The sequence below is a fragment of the Panthera uncia genome, assembly GCF_023721935.1.
Source record: "Panthera uncia isolate 11264 chromosome C1 unlocalized genomic scaffold, Puncia_PCG_1.0 HiC_scaffold_4, whole genome shotgun sequence".
Taxonomy (NCBI): domain Eukaryota; kingdom Metazoa; phylum Chordata; class Mammalia; order Carnivora; family Felidae; genus Panthera; species Panthera uncia.
Genome location: NW_026057585.1, coordinates 50,661,532 through 50,677,000, shown reverse-complemented (window position 1 = coordinate 50,677,000; position 15,469 = coordinate 50,661,532). Strand labels below are relative to the sequence as shown.

General features: G+C 39.9%; 1 protein-coding gene across 9 annotated transcripts in view; it reads left to right on the top strand.

Annotated features, from left to right (window-relative positions):
* The window catches only part of SGIP1 (SH3GL interacting endocytic adaptor 1), a 203,056-nt gene that overhangs the window by 113,458 nt on the left and 74,129 nt on the right, over nucleotides 1–15,469 (top strand). The gene's annotated exons all lie outside the window — the stretch shown is intronic.

Here is a 15,469-nt window from a genome sequence, read left to right as displayed (position 1 = left end):
AAAGCACATTGGTTGAGTAGGAAGAACACAGGCTTTTGAGTCTATATCTTATTATCTGTGTCCATGGGCAAGTTGCTTAACATGACGCTTCAGACCCCAAATCTATAAGATGGGAACAAGAATATCCATCCTCTTGCAGGACTAATGTGAAGAGAACAAGAGATTATGCCCAGTTAGGTGCCTGTCTCCCAGGAGGGGGTCTATAAGTATCAGCTCCCCTTTCATCTCCACTTTTCTTTAAGACATTTGCAAGAGTGAGAAAGAATATAAAAATAGAGAGGGAGGACTTGAGCAAAGTCAAGGAGAAGAGGGCTGATATCCAAATATCAAACCAATTGTTAACCCAACACAGGCATGCAAAATGATGTAGGAGCAGGTGTTGACCTCACCTGGCATATATGTTGGTGCCTTCTCCCCTTCCCCTATAAGATTCAGTGCTATAAGGAATTAAAGAATATGGCGTGGCATTCAGAAGGAGTTATTAGTTTAAGCTTATTCCTGGTGCTTTGCAATCCATAACAGAGTTATTTAATCAAAAAATATGGGGAGAGGGCGATAGCTTTGAACTGGAGAAAGTCTGGTGCTGTTTGCCTATTCCAGGTGGCCCACCCACCCTGCCACCCCCAAATTAGCCTGCCAGTGAGTGAAATCCATGAATTTGCCGCTGCTTGGTAACACCACCCCCTTTCCTGTCCTCACTTTGGCAGAAGGTTCAGCACCCCATCGAGTTCAGTAAAAACAAAGAGTCATCAGTGGGGGAGGAGAGCTCCAGTCTCCTACACACTGCCATTCGCTCCCAGTAAGATTGCTGCAGGGTGCAAGGGGAGGCTAAGGAGTGCATTCTGATGCTAAGTGCTCAGCACAGACCTCAAGTGCAGCTGGTAGAAGGGAAGAGGGTGAGCTTGGGTTCTACTCTTTAAGGAGAGCTTCACAGGGCACACATGATCAGTTGGATCTAGACCAGATATATAAGCTACCACACCCCATTGCAAATACTGAGCAAACACTGTGACCAGATCCCATATCCCTGATGCATTCTGAGAAGCCCCCTCCAGACAGAGCTGCAGGCACCCTGACCAAAATCATCCAGTTGACACATAGGATGTCACTCTTTTTTTTTTTCTTCTGGCCTTACAGAGAAGGATAGATGATGAAATGGGTAGGACCTTCCTTTTTCAAAACATATTGTTCTCTTTCCTACACTCTAATAAGCCATGGACTGCAGAAGAATTAGTTTCACACCTGAGACTTATTGTTCTTTATTACTATTTTTTTTAGGAAAAAAATATCATTTTTCCATACTTTTCGTGCCCATCCTGTGCTGGTAAGAAGAAATCTGTGTGTTGGATATTTTTATCTTCTAGAAAATGGGCAGAATATGAATTCAATCTGGATTGCCTTTGTCATTATTTTGCCAATTAATGTTGGTTGGGCCCTCTGAGCACATGGTCTTTTGCTCCATGTTGTGAGGGTAAGAATTAGAATTTCCTTGCGTAACTCCAGATTCTTCCATCTTGTTCTATCTCAGACAACTAGATCTGATTGGGGAAGGCAGTTTCAGAAACATGATCACCAGGATTAGAGGCCTAACATCCTCAATTTCTGTTACCAGCTTAAAATCTAAGTGAGACAATATAGCCACAATTTTGACACATAAAAATATTAATATGTCCTCAACCAGAGGCAGGAAATTCCTGAATTGCATGCTTTTAATTACAGTGCTAATTATCATCAAAAAGGCTAATTTTTATATCATTATGTTCTTCTGCCTTGGTTGTGTTGGTCCTTCTGGTATACAGTTTGAATGTAAAACTATTTTTATTAGCTGATGGACCTAAAGGGAGTAGATCGGGCTCTGTAATGAAGCAATTGATTTGGAAAATAAGTTTGTAACAGTATATTTTATGATTGATTCAGTAAGAACCCAGACCCTCAGGTTTTTAGCCCATGGATGGAGTCTTCCCTCAAGACCTACAACATTTTCCCTCAAGACCTACAACATTGAGTGACACGTAGGAGGTACTTAGAAAATACTTGGGTGGATGGATGGATGTTCTTCACTGTGGGAAATGAAATGGAGCTTGGTATTTTGCTATGACAAAATGCAATGTACATCCCTCACATTTTAGAAGGAGAGCAGATTTATGGCTCTCCATTTCTTTGATCTTTCCCCTTGCAATTCACCCATTTTCCTGCAATATTGGATGGATGAATAATACAAACAATAACTCTCTTTCTTCTCTTACAGTGTGCAAGTTCTTTTTTTAAAGTTTAACTTAACATGTTCTTCTTTTCTGAGCGCCAGTATTTTGTCATAATTCTCTTCCCCTGAACCCACATATCCAGTGAGATGTCTGTCTCTTACCTATTTTTTTTAATGTTTATTTATTTTTGAGAGAGGGACAGAGTGTGAGGGGGGAGGGGCAGGGAAAGAGAGGGAGACACAGATTCTGAGAAGGCTCTAGACTTGGAGCCGTCAGCACAGAGCCTGACACAGGGCTCGAACTCATGAACTGTGAAATCGGGACCTGAGCCGAAGTTGGACCCTTAACCAACTGAGCCACCCAGGCGCCCCTGTTCTCCAAACTAAAGCCTCAGGTTTCAGTCACCTAGTGGTACATACTGTCTTACCTTTTTTATACTATTGTATTTATTTTTGTACTAAGAAGTTTCTGTAACTGTATGAATCACAGTATAAAAATAAGTATAACAATATAAGAAAAAAGTCCCTTGAAGGAGAATTTTTTTTTTAGTGCCTGAAATAATCTACAGCAATAGATGTACTTTTTAATTGTTTTAGGAAAAAAAAACCTCTTAGAGTATGAATCACTCAAATTCATTATGTCAGAAAATGTTTCTTCGGCCACTGGGGGAAATTTCATAATGAACAGAATATAGTATAGGTGAGATTTCTTTCTGTCTAACACACAGCCCCTCACTGCCCATGGAAGGTAGGAACCATCACTGGAATCGGCTACCAGCACAACAGTGGTACAGGGCCAGTGAGCCCATCTGAACTCTTATCCTGAAGCAGCCAACAGACAGGGAAGGCAAGATGCACTGGCCTCACTCTGTTTTGCCCAGTACAAACTCCTTTCCACTTCCTAACCTATTTGAAACCCATCTCTGTTTTATTTTTTTAACTTGATACTTAGGGAATCAAAATCAGCTTCCAAAGAGTAATGAAAATGACAGCGTATGTCACATCCAGGCATTTTCTGAGATGGCTTCATCTGTCTCAGCTATGGCTCTTCTCGGCAACCAACAGTTACTAAACCCCCACACCAGAGAATTCCTGCTAAGTAACGGCCATACGCTGCAGTGGAACAGAACAAATCCAAAATCTCTGCAGTGGCCTTCAAGACCATCATGGTGGGGACACCCCCAACCTGCAGGGTACCACCTGCCACTCTTCCTTTTCATTCCACTCTAACCTGGCTCCCTGGCTGAGCCTCCTTCCTCCAAATGGCCACAGTGTGACATCCCTCTCAGGCTCAGGAGTTTGTTAGAGTCACATTCTCAATGGCCTACCCTGACTACCTTATTGAAAAATTATAAAACTCTCTACCCTGGCATTCCCAAACCTCTTTATTTGCTCTACTTTTAAAAATTGCATTTAGCATCTCCTGAAGTCCAAGATAGTTTGCTTCTTTATTATGTTTATTATTTATTGCCTATCTCCTTCCTCTGGCCCCCAGAATAAGCTTATTAGAGCATTTTGTCCATTGTTCCTATTGTTTTGTTCAGCAATATACCTAGAGTAGTGTCTTGTCTTTATTAGGTACCCAATAAATATCTAAATGAATTATCTTTTTTTAATTTCTGTCATACATAACTGATAAGAACTGGTTATATTTATAATCAAATCTCATTCGTTAAATATAAAGATCCAAAATACAGCCATCTTATTTTTAAGGTTAAACGGCTGCAGACTGAAGAAGCTTATAGGATAGACTTGGTTTTTTCGTGTCTTGGTTCCACTCTTATGAAACTTGGTGCCCCAAATTCCCATGGCAGCTGGTTCCTTGTTAAGAGTGCAAGGATGTATTTAGAGCACAAAACCTCTGTGTGAGGATCACTAAACTCTGCTGTGTACTTTCTTCATTCACCTCTGTTCGCTTCAGCTCTGGGTCTTAAACTAAGTTCAGTTGTAAATGTTGTTGCTTTTGAGCCCCTTGCACAGAAATGTAGGCCTCAACAAGACCTAACTTGAATGACTCCTTGCACTAGAAAGTGGTTTAGGGTAAGGGTGAGCTGCCTTTCAACAAGGCTTGCAAATCAGAGAATTATTCTTTCTCAAGCCACAGCACAGGACAATCCCTGCATGAGAGATGATTCATTGATTATATTTTAGGTATATGTTTTGTCCAGTCCAAAAATTCACTCATTCAGTTTCTCTGTACAAGTGCACCCAGGGGTATACATCTCTTTTCCAGTTCTCTTAGTAGCTTTTCTACAATGAAAAATCAACTCTGATGCTGTGAGTTCATTAATATCTTTGTTTTCCCCAGAAGAGAATTGTCTTACAGGGTTTTTTTCCCTTTGTTCATTCGTGTGACATTCTGAAGAAGTCCTTAAGCCAGAGCTCATAGCCTCGGTGTTGGAACTGCTAACAATTAAAACAAACAACATATTGAATAAAAATGGTTTAATCATCATGAAGTCTGGATTGGGAAGGTGTGCGGTGGTGGGGCGGGGGTGGGGGGGAGTCCTTATCATTTGTGATTCTAATTCAATACATTTAATTCTAGGAAAAGGCTGAGAAATTTACCTTACAATCAGTTTAATTCCAAGATCTGAAACCATACCTAGAAACACAAGTTCACGTTCTGAAAAGCTCATTCCCTGAGACCTGCTCTGATAGATAGCCCTGGTGTATTATTTAACTGTTTTCTTTGGAAAGACCCAAGATTATTTTCCAGGATGTTCGATCTGTGAGCTTTTAGCTGTATTGTTTCTAGATCCCAATGCTGTTAAGGCCCTGAGAATGGGTTAATCAGTTTAGGGGACTTGATCTGTGCCATAGGCCCACCCCAACCAGGGTCTGGGGAGGTAGGTAAGCTGGGAACCAGACCCAGCTCTGCTCCTTAGTAACTGTGCGGCCTTGGAATTTATCTAAGCCTCCTTGTCCTCGCTGCTAAATTAGAAATAACAAGGACACCAAGGTAAAGGTAAAGGTTCTCAGTAAACATTAGCTCAATATCATCCACATCTTTTAATTCTCATAACATTCCTACAACTATTCCACAACAAATTCCTACAATTCCGCAACAAATCTACATCCCTGCCTTACGGAATTGAGATGCAGTACAGCCTGCTCAAAAGCATCCAGAGAATAAGGGGTTAAGCTGATTTAAATATACAAAAGCTTCTGCTCCTCCTTCCATGACAACTTCTTTAAAGCTATTTGATTTTAACCCAAGAATTTCTTTTTATCTGTAGGTTGAGAACATGGACCTTAATAACTTTCATTTCTTTGTGCTACTTACCAAGGGTCTGGGACCAAAAGCACCAAGAATGTCAGCACCTATCTTGACCCTCAGTTATTCTGCAGCATTAGTTTTTGGCTATGAGAGAACATTCTCCACCCCTGCCCCAAGATCTGATCACACAGCTCTATACTAATGTTTGTACAAAGCTGTGCTACTTCCTGGGAGCCTTTGTAATATGTATTCGACCCTGGGGTCACTAATAGCAGAGAGACCAAGAGTTAAGTAGGAGCTAAGTTGAAACATTTATAGGAGCCGGTGAAGGAACCATTACAAAGAGGGTCACATCCCTTGGGGCATATACAATTCAGCTTTATTTCAGAGACCAGTTCATCTTTCTGTATTTTAAAAGATACTATGCATTTTATAGTGTTTTAATGGCCCCTAGAAAGGGAATTCCTAAACATGTGTGAATGCCTCCTGTGTGCCTAGCACTATGTTTGGGACCAGAGAGAGTCCACTCATGAGCATTACTGTGAGTTAATAATCGAGTGGAGACATCTAAATAAAACAGGACAAAATAAGAACTGCAAAAATTATGCTAGCAATGTGTACCTTGGTTTTTCTGAGGCTAATAAATGCCAGGCAAGCAGAAAAACCTTCAACATGAGTTTGTTCTTTTGAACAGAAGGAATGTGTTATGATCAAACCAGAGAAGGGAACAACTGATTTTGACAGGGAACATTGGAGAAGGCCTCAATGGAAGAAAAGGTCCTGACCTCCTTGAGGGAGAAGGAGAAGGCCTCGAAGTCTAGCAGAAGGCAGGGAAGTGTGTGAGTGGAGCAAACATTCAGATGACCAGGAGCCTCCAAGGTTTAGTGTGAGCTTCATGCAGAACAGCGGTGGAAGGTGAAGATGTGAGGGTAAATTGGAGCCCATCGTGAAGGCCTAACTGACATAGAATAGAGCATGCGTTCTAATTTTTGTATGATTGGGAGGTTTTTGAAGGGCAGAGTAATATATTCACTTCACTATTTTGAAAAATAATTCTGGAGGTAGAGCAGAGGATGAATTTAGGAGACAAAACTGGAAATAGGACCATCAGCCAGGAAGTGCGTATACAAGGCCAGTGGAGCTCTACCATCAGCCAGACATGGGGCCCTCACCAAGACAGTTGCCCAGGAAATAAAAGAGCATTCTGAGGGGCCAGCAACCACTCACCAGGAAAGTAATTTGCTAATGTCCGTGGGGAGTGGGGAGACATAAAATATGGGATGAAAGAATTGGTGATTCTAGCCAGGGTATCTTGAGAGAAGATGATGGGTACCGGGTTCCCTGACAAAACTGGAGTTTCTGGATAATCTCATGTATTAGTTTTATGACCATGCTCAGCTGCATTGCAATTATGTCATCTTCCAAATCGCAAAGCATAATTTTCTATCTTCAAGGCACACATCTATTTGATAAAAGCTATTTGATAAAAGCATTCAAAAGAGAGGTTACAATGTGCTCAAATGAAGGCCACGCCAATGCCCTCTACAGCTGGAACTTACAGGGAAGGCAAAACTTTATCTCTACCCACATAGGCTTTCAGCTGGGACTCTAACAAAAAAACAGGTTAATAAGAGAAAAACAAAGTCTATTAACAAGTGTATACATGGGAGACTTCCTGTATACATGGGAGACACCCAGGAAAAATAAGTAAGTCAAAGAGGTGGCTTTAGAATTCTGAATTAGGGGAGGGGATGTAGGCCTCTGAAGGGAGAGTGTCTGATCTTTAGGAAAGGTAAAAGAGCTCTTACAAGAATAGACGGAAAGAATATTTTGTGACAAAGTTGTCAGGGTGTGGGATCCACCTCTGGTTTCCTCTCCATGGTATGAGTCAATCCTTCCTGATTGGTAACACCCCTGGGAAGGGGATTGATGACAATTCTTTTGGAGGCTTTATCTTTAGACAGATGAGGGTTGTTCAGAGAAAGCATCTCCCTGCATTTACTGTTTTCAAATGCTTGCAGTTCACAGTGATCAATATACCAAAGTAGCATATTTTGGGGTGCCACATTCTGCCGTTCTTCAAGCCAGAGCCAGTGGCATAGGAGTGACTGTGTCGCACACCCAGGGGAAACCATTAGAAGAGCAATTCCTTGAGAGCTGCTTTAAGTGAGGTTGTTCTGAGGCTTGACCTGCTTCTTCTTGAAAATACTTTTCACTTCTCTCATTTTTCTCTTCTTTTTCCTCCTCATGCTACGCTTTTTAGAGGAAAAGTCCGGTAAGGAATAAGTCCTTTCCACATTTTGGCCAAACGTTATTTATTCTGTTCACTTTCATCATCTGCATATCCAATGATTGCCTGTGTTTAACACCTAAACAAGATTTTGAATTTTAAAAACAAACCTTTGTGAACGAGGACAAGGCTTAATTATGCCCCGTGCAGAATAAAGGAAGTTGGTTGCTAAGTGATTTTACAAGCCTGTTATTAAGGGCCACAGGGTAGTTTTGTAAAGATCTACGTCTGCCTCAAAAACAGGCATGTGATCAAATATTTTAGGTATTAATTGTTATTTATTGCAGCTTCTGCTTGGATTAGTCAGGTTACACATACATACCATAAGCTAGGCAAACACTTTGTTAAGTTAATTTCTTGTTTAATGCACAACATGATAGCATCCGTGAATGAAGGCTTCTGAACCTGGCCTAGGAAAGGGTCTTTTTTATTTTATTTTTCATCTAATCAGAAAAATGTCCCCTTCTGGAGTTGTCAGAAATGAAAAAAGAGGATCTTTATAAAGTGCAAAACAACTCTTCCACAGTCCTTTTTAGTATCAGTGGGTGATTTTTAGTGGCAGCAAAAATCTGCTATGATGTACCTACATCATTGTTTATTTTAGGACAACAATGAAACAGAGCCACTAAAAAAAAAAAAAATTCACTGTTCTCTTCTCAGTTGCCTGGTGTATTGGGAACATGTTCCCAGGATGCTGATACATGGCTGACTAGAAAATATGGAAATGCTGTTTCCATGTTAATGAGCACCGAGAAGGGGCTGGTGGTTGGTTGTACTTACCTCACCTAAGTGGACACTGTAATAAGTGCTGTAATGTGTCATCCTGTCCTTTGTCCCCATCCTGGCAGTCTCCGTACCACCTGCAGGGTACCACACTTGTGGGAAGTCCGGGTGATAGGAGGGAGGAGAAGTGGAAGACACAGAAGAACAAAAAAGGAGATCAAAATATTACAATTTATCAAAATATGAACCCAATGTCTTCTCGTTTCTAAAAATAAAATAAGCACTTGTTATTATCACTATGGCTCATACTAAGATGAATGGCCCACCTCTGAGTAATTGAGAGTCAAGTATGTATCACATCCTTTGTGACATACAATTGTGTTGGTATGCTTTAGTAGCCTTTCTTTACATTTTGCCGGTTGTGCTTATTCTTGACCTTGAGCCTTTCTCTGAATTATCCAAATTTGGCCACTTCAAATGTTACTGAATCATGTGGCCTGAAGTTGACCTGCGGTGCCTTAAAAATGCCCTGTTCCTCATTGGGTTCCATCCTATTGTCCTTGTAGCCATTAACCCTCATAGCCAAGTAACCCTTTTCATTGGGAGCTGTTTGTTTCTAAGGGTGAATCCCCCTCCCATTTCCTTGCCTCATTTTCCTTTGGAAATGCCCATCTTATGGATTGCTCAGTCTGGTCGAGTCTTAATGACATCGAGCAGGCTGTTTGTTTCTCTTCCCAAATGGAGATTCAGAAGATCATCTCAACCAAGTCCTATTGGATATGGGTGGGGGAGAAGTGTTTGCCCGATAGCTGGCCTTCACCATAAGCATTTAAAAGCAAGTAAGAATATTGGCTGGAATCAAAATAATAAGCATAATGGTCACATATTCTAATTCTTTCCTAGAAAATGCTCTAACATGAATCACTGAATTTGCTGTGACTAGCCTGTATAAAAATATTTGTTTGGTGCTTTGTAGCTTTTCACGCATTTTCCTCTGGTTCCACAGAGCACTGAATTTAGCAAATGAGGACGTTGTAAAGCTTCAAAAACTGAGGCTGATTTAGTGATTTTGATGAGCAAGACATATTGTGTTTGGTTACTTCTTTTTATAAATATCTTAAAACACTCGCATTGGCTACGACTAAGGTATCCTAGTAGGCTGAATTTAAATTAATCCTTTTGTGCAAAAAATAACAAAGCAAAGCTAGTGTGGAATAAGGACACTGTGGAAACTGTGAGGACACAGGCTGAAACATTATTTTAGGAAGGCATATTCATGTTGCAAACTGTATGCATTTTAGAAATACAACATGTTCTAACCAAAGTCTTCATTCTAGTGACCAAATCACAAATTATTAGTGTATGCCCACTTTGAAAATAGTCTCAAGTACAAAGTCAGAACTATCTCTTTTCAGAAAAGTAGAGGGAATAATAAAATGTTTCCAAAACCTTCTCCAGAATGTGTCAGAAGATCAAGAGAAATCTAGGAATTGAGTAATTAATATTTAAATAGGAACAAAGGAAAACTGTTCAGAAAATGAATCGACCAATTGCAAAGTCCCTGTTTGAGTTATCAGGTGAAGTAATAAGAACAGTAGATAAAATCTACTGAGAGCTTATTATTTGAGACCCCGAAGCCTGCAATCAGTGACAAATTGGCCACCTGCAGGTTCTGAACAACGGAATAAGTGTTTTGTTTGCTTGTGTAGTTAAAAACAACTTTAGCTCACATTTAAAAGCCAGGATGTTTGAAATTAAAAAAAAAAACATCTGGATGTGCCGCTTCTCTGAAGATCTGGCAGCAGTAGGCCCACATTTTTGCAGGGCAGGCGTGGGTGCACCCGATTAGTGGCGAGTTCACCAAAGCTTTGTGAAAGACACGTGCCCTTACAGACAGCACCCCGCTCCTTGCCCTGCACCCATCTGAGTTTGCCGCTCAACGCATAGTGTTCAGCTTATAGAATCTATCGAGACCAGACACGAATGAGTTTCCTTCCACCTTTGAAGCTAATTCCATATATTGGTAGAGCAAAGGTAGAAGGCTAAAGCCTTCAACGTTCTTGGGAAATGAGGAAGAGTAAAATAAAACTTTTAACAGAGGCCCTTCTCTCCTGGCTCATACACATTTTGCTGTCAGAATTGTTGTTCAGCAGAACCAATATACAGCTGCGTTATGCACCTTAATGGTGACAATTAACATATATGAAGCCCTTCAATCTGATGTGTAGAATATTTTTCTTTTGAAGGTTTCAAATAGCTCTTAAGTATGGACTGTGAGGCTTTCTGGGTCTGACCTCTCCACAGTTTCTAGCTGGGTCTTCTCAATTCTGGATGATAAGCTTGTGACTGCATGAACTTGAACAGCTTTTCCCAGATGAAGGCATTTTGCAAGCGGACCTTCTGAAATGCTATCTTATGATGTTGTCTTTCGCTAGAAAAAAAAATACGAGCAGGAACTGTTGATTAAAAATACAGGTTTTTAACTCATTGGAAATTAAGATATGACTTAATTTGGGGAGATTAATGTAATTGAAATTATTTTGAAAAGTGTTCTCTATAATCTTAAATGAATAAAGTTTCTTTGTATGTAAGGCTCTGCCTCTGTATGGGTACAATCTGCATTTTATTTTTACATTACTTTTCATAATTTCATTTTAGGGAAATTTGTGTCACTTTTAATCCCCTCTTTGCTGTAGTTTATGCTACCTTTAAAAAGTGAATCGTTTGCCATGAAATTGAAGCTAAAATCATATATTCCCACATTTTTTCTTAGAGAAGGATTTTAGTCTGGTCATTAAAAGAATTATAAAATCTAAATTTTCATTAGTGAATTCCTCTCAAAACACAGTATGAATTAGTCAATAAAAGAATTTAAGCCTAGAAATACATATTCATAAGAGGACTTTTTGATTTTATGTAAATTATGTACATGCATATAGACAAATTTATAAGAAAGGTGAGAAAAATGTGGAGCAGAACCTGGAACGTAAGGCATATGAGAAAGTCTCAAATATTATAAGTAAAATTGACTAGAGTAACCATGTTCAAAGTGATGAGTTTTGTCACAAAACATTCAAGACAAGAAGTAAGCATTCATGGTCCTCTGCTTTAGGAGCCCTCCGACAATGTAAAGTAAGAATGAGACCAGAGACCTAAACTCTGTCTCCGGCTCTACCCATTTACTAGCTGTTTGTCTCAGAGCCTCACTTTCCCCTCTTTTTCAAAAAGGCAGTTGGACCAGATATCCATGGAGGCCTCCCAGGTATAAAACGCTAGAGGCTTGTTTCCTATCCACCCTCCAGAGAGTAGAACCATCCTCTTCATCTGAGCAACCTTCTGGATACTTACATATTTGCACTTCCGGCCTGGATTTGGGGATTTGGGCAATACTAGGTCGTAGATAACCTCTAGTAACTTCATGGGGTAGCCCATATTTTGAAACCAAAACTCTGAGAAAAACCTCTTTCCCTACTCACATCATAGTCACTGTTGTTACTGTGGAAAAACCCTGAAGAGGGAGAGTAGTCAGAGTTTGTTGGGGTAAATTGATAGCAGCCATAAACCAGGTTTGAGAAGTGAAGGAGAGAAGACGTATGTCTGCTGGTTGTGTTCTTACAGACAACATCTGGTCCACCATTGTTCTGATGCTGGACAGTTTTCCTTACTGCCATCTGTGCTTGTCAGGGGCTCCTCGTCTTTTCCGTCACATTCCTACCCGTTGGTAGAGACTGCCCAAATCACCAGGCCAAGAACGGACACTTCAAGAAAAAAAGTCCTCACCAACACTCATTCCATAGGATATCAAAGAGAAGAGCCAGGCAAACAAGAGGTCTTTCTAATCCTACTGTCTGATGTGGGGAGGCTCCAATTTAGTGCAAATCACATGGGAAATACATTACATCTATGGTGTTTGCTAACACCCTGTTGTGTGGGAAACACTTTTCTCTATAGTACCTAGTCTCTAAAACCTCCTCCCCAAATAATCTGGAGAGAAACTCCTTATGACAAAACATTTAAAGCTGTCAGTGAAATTGTCTTGTATTTTCTGTCTTTTTTCTTTTGTACACTTCACTGAAATAGTACACCCCATTAACAAAGCTATGTTGTATCACAGATAGCTTCTCTGTAAGGTTCTCCAAAACCTCTTCATGGTTTAAATAAGCCACAGGCATGATGACTGCCTGTCTTTCTTGGCCTGATTACTTGGAGTGTATGTTTGGTTGGCTATTTATGAAATCTTCTGTTACCCAAGCCTGTTGACTGATCCATCATTCTCTGACTAGGTATCTGTTCTCTCTTCCTTTTTGCTGATCACAGAGGCGCAGCCCGGTAAGAACTCTCAACATTTTTACCTTAAACATGTATAGAGAAAATTGTTGCCAAGGCGAGGTGGCCAGGTTTGGCTTCCCATTAAATTTATGATGACCCAAAACGAATGAAGCAGATGAATTATATTTATTGGTTGGGAGCCACTGATCATATAAGTGTCAAGATATTTTAAGATTATCAGAGCACTTTTCCATAACAAACTAAATTAATACATAAGTATCCCAACCCTAGTGCTAAATTTGAAAAATGTGTGTGTGCGTGCGTGTGTGTGTGTGTGTGTGCAGGCGTGGGTATGGATGTGTGTGTATGCAAGGCCTGGAGACTGGCCAAAAAGCACCATAGAAGTTTACAGCAAAGTGATAATAAAGAATAAGAAAGCTATGAAGAAAGTAAGGAAAGAATTTTTAAGCCACATTGTTTTTAACCCTGAATTTGAAGTAAGTTCCTGGTCTATAATCTATGTTGGTCAGTATACACTGATACCTAATAATATATAATCATAATTTCCATCTTGGGAGGAAGAGACATGTTTTCAGGTCAATACTCCTAGGTTATCACATAAGTCTGTATTTCATCACTGAAGACAAATCAGTATTAGTTTGCGTTGTTCAAAGTGAAAAATCAGTCATTTTTCTCAGATTGAAATGTATGATGAATTTAAAGTAACAAAAAGTAGGGTTCTTGTTTTGTTTGAAATGACCCCCATCTGCCTTGAGAGAGGAAATGGAACTGAAAACAGTGCCCTCTGAAATCCCCTCTGTGAGCACATGCCAGTTTGATCAATTGGTTATTATTTGGGGCCAATCCTCTGGCCCAGCTGACAAGCTGGTGGTTCTCTGTTTAAATCACATAGCCGATGATCAAAGATAACACCTCCAGGGACTGCTATTCAGGTGTGGCTGATTCCTACCCAGTAGTTAGGTGACATCGGAGATTATGACAAGTTACTCTTTTTTTTTTTTTAAGGAAAAAGAGGGAATTAACTAATTAAAAATGAAGGCGATTTATTCACAGTCTACATGTAAGGACAATCATTAAAAAGAGGAAAATGTGGTCACTTGGGAAGGAGAAGAGTTTTTAACTCAATGGGCTTTCTCCTGAATGTGGTTTGTGTGGTCGACATAGCCTTAACCTTGCTCTAGATTGCCATGCTGCAACTTCAAGGCCATCAAAGAGCTGTATGCGGGATCCAGCTGACAATGGGACTTTCTTTTCTGTTACTGCTGATCATTCGAATATCTGTTCCTTTCTAAATTGATATTATTCTTCCTAATTTCTATACAACAGAGTCTTCTTGCCCACCTCTGCCGTATCTTGCTTGCACTTAACTGGTGATGGTTCACTTATGAGGAGTATTTAATAAAAATGTTAAAGGGGCTTCTTGTTTATTGCCTCTCAACAATGAACGTCTAGTAAGGAATTGATACACCGAGAACCAACGAATACAAAAGAAGCTTTGTACCTTGTTTGGTTTCATGAGTATTACATTTTTAATGGAAGAGGTAGGATAGAGAGACCAAAAGGTCCTCGATACAGCCTCAGGAGTCCCCTGTCTCTTGGGTTTCAGGTCTCACAATTCTAGGAGAATTCTGTTCCCTCAATGCCAACCTCGTGATCGATTACTAGGAAGTAAAGCCTGGGTATCTTTACTTCAGACCCATAAAAACCTAAGTCTCTGAAGCTCCAAAACCTAGAACAACATTTTAATTCCATTTAAACAATTTGTTCTCTTATTATTTTTGTCTACAGAGTCTTATTTTCCGAAAACCAATTTGTATCCAAACTCCCATAATGACTGTAGCTGATTTAAATGACCATATTTAATTTAAATGTTTATTAATTAAAAAAAAACATTAACTTAATCAGACATATTAACTTAAAATGCTCATTTACTAAAGTAAATAAAGTTAATCTCTATTTCAAAAATCTTTACTAACAATGGAATAATTCTCTATAATGGCACATACACACAGATTGTATTATTAGGCAAGACAAGCCAGGAAATGCAGAGTGAAAGATTGAGCCATTCGTTAGAAAACATCTAGTAAAATCTTGCTCAGATTGAAACTGCTCCTGTATCATAAATGAGTTCAAAATGAGACAGAAAATTCTGAGAAATCGTTAGGAAAGAAGGTAAGAAGTTTCTTCTGGATCTGTTATAAAGGCTCTACATCTGATCCTGAGTTGTTCATGTTACCATTTGAGAGAAGAGAACGTATCTGTGACCAGCCACCAAACACATGGTCATACCCTTTGGAATACTTTCCTATACTTGCACTTTCCTACCCCCACTCTGTCCCCCTCATTCTCCTAAGGCAGGCCCTTCCAAGCCCGTGATGCCACCCTTCCAGGGCTCTACTTTTCTGGTAGCACCCCAGGCTAAGAATCTTTCACAGCAGTTTTGAATCAAAACTTTTTATGTAATCAATGTTTCTGTTATAAGTTTCTGCTAGGGTATTATAAAAACTAGACCATACCTTCTCCAATAATTCTTACCAGGGCTGTTTGCATTCCTATTGTACCACGATGCCTGGAGCTAAAGGAATGACTTTCAGTTGGTGGATTGGTGGGCCCTATGGCAGACAAGTGAAAGAAATTGAGGTGGGAAGGGCAGTTGAGGAGAATGAAATTCCTTGGCTCCCTGATTAAAACAGTCCATTCAGTGGCAATGCCTCCAAGTTTTCCTTCCCTATAACATTTGCCA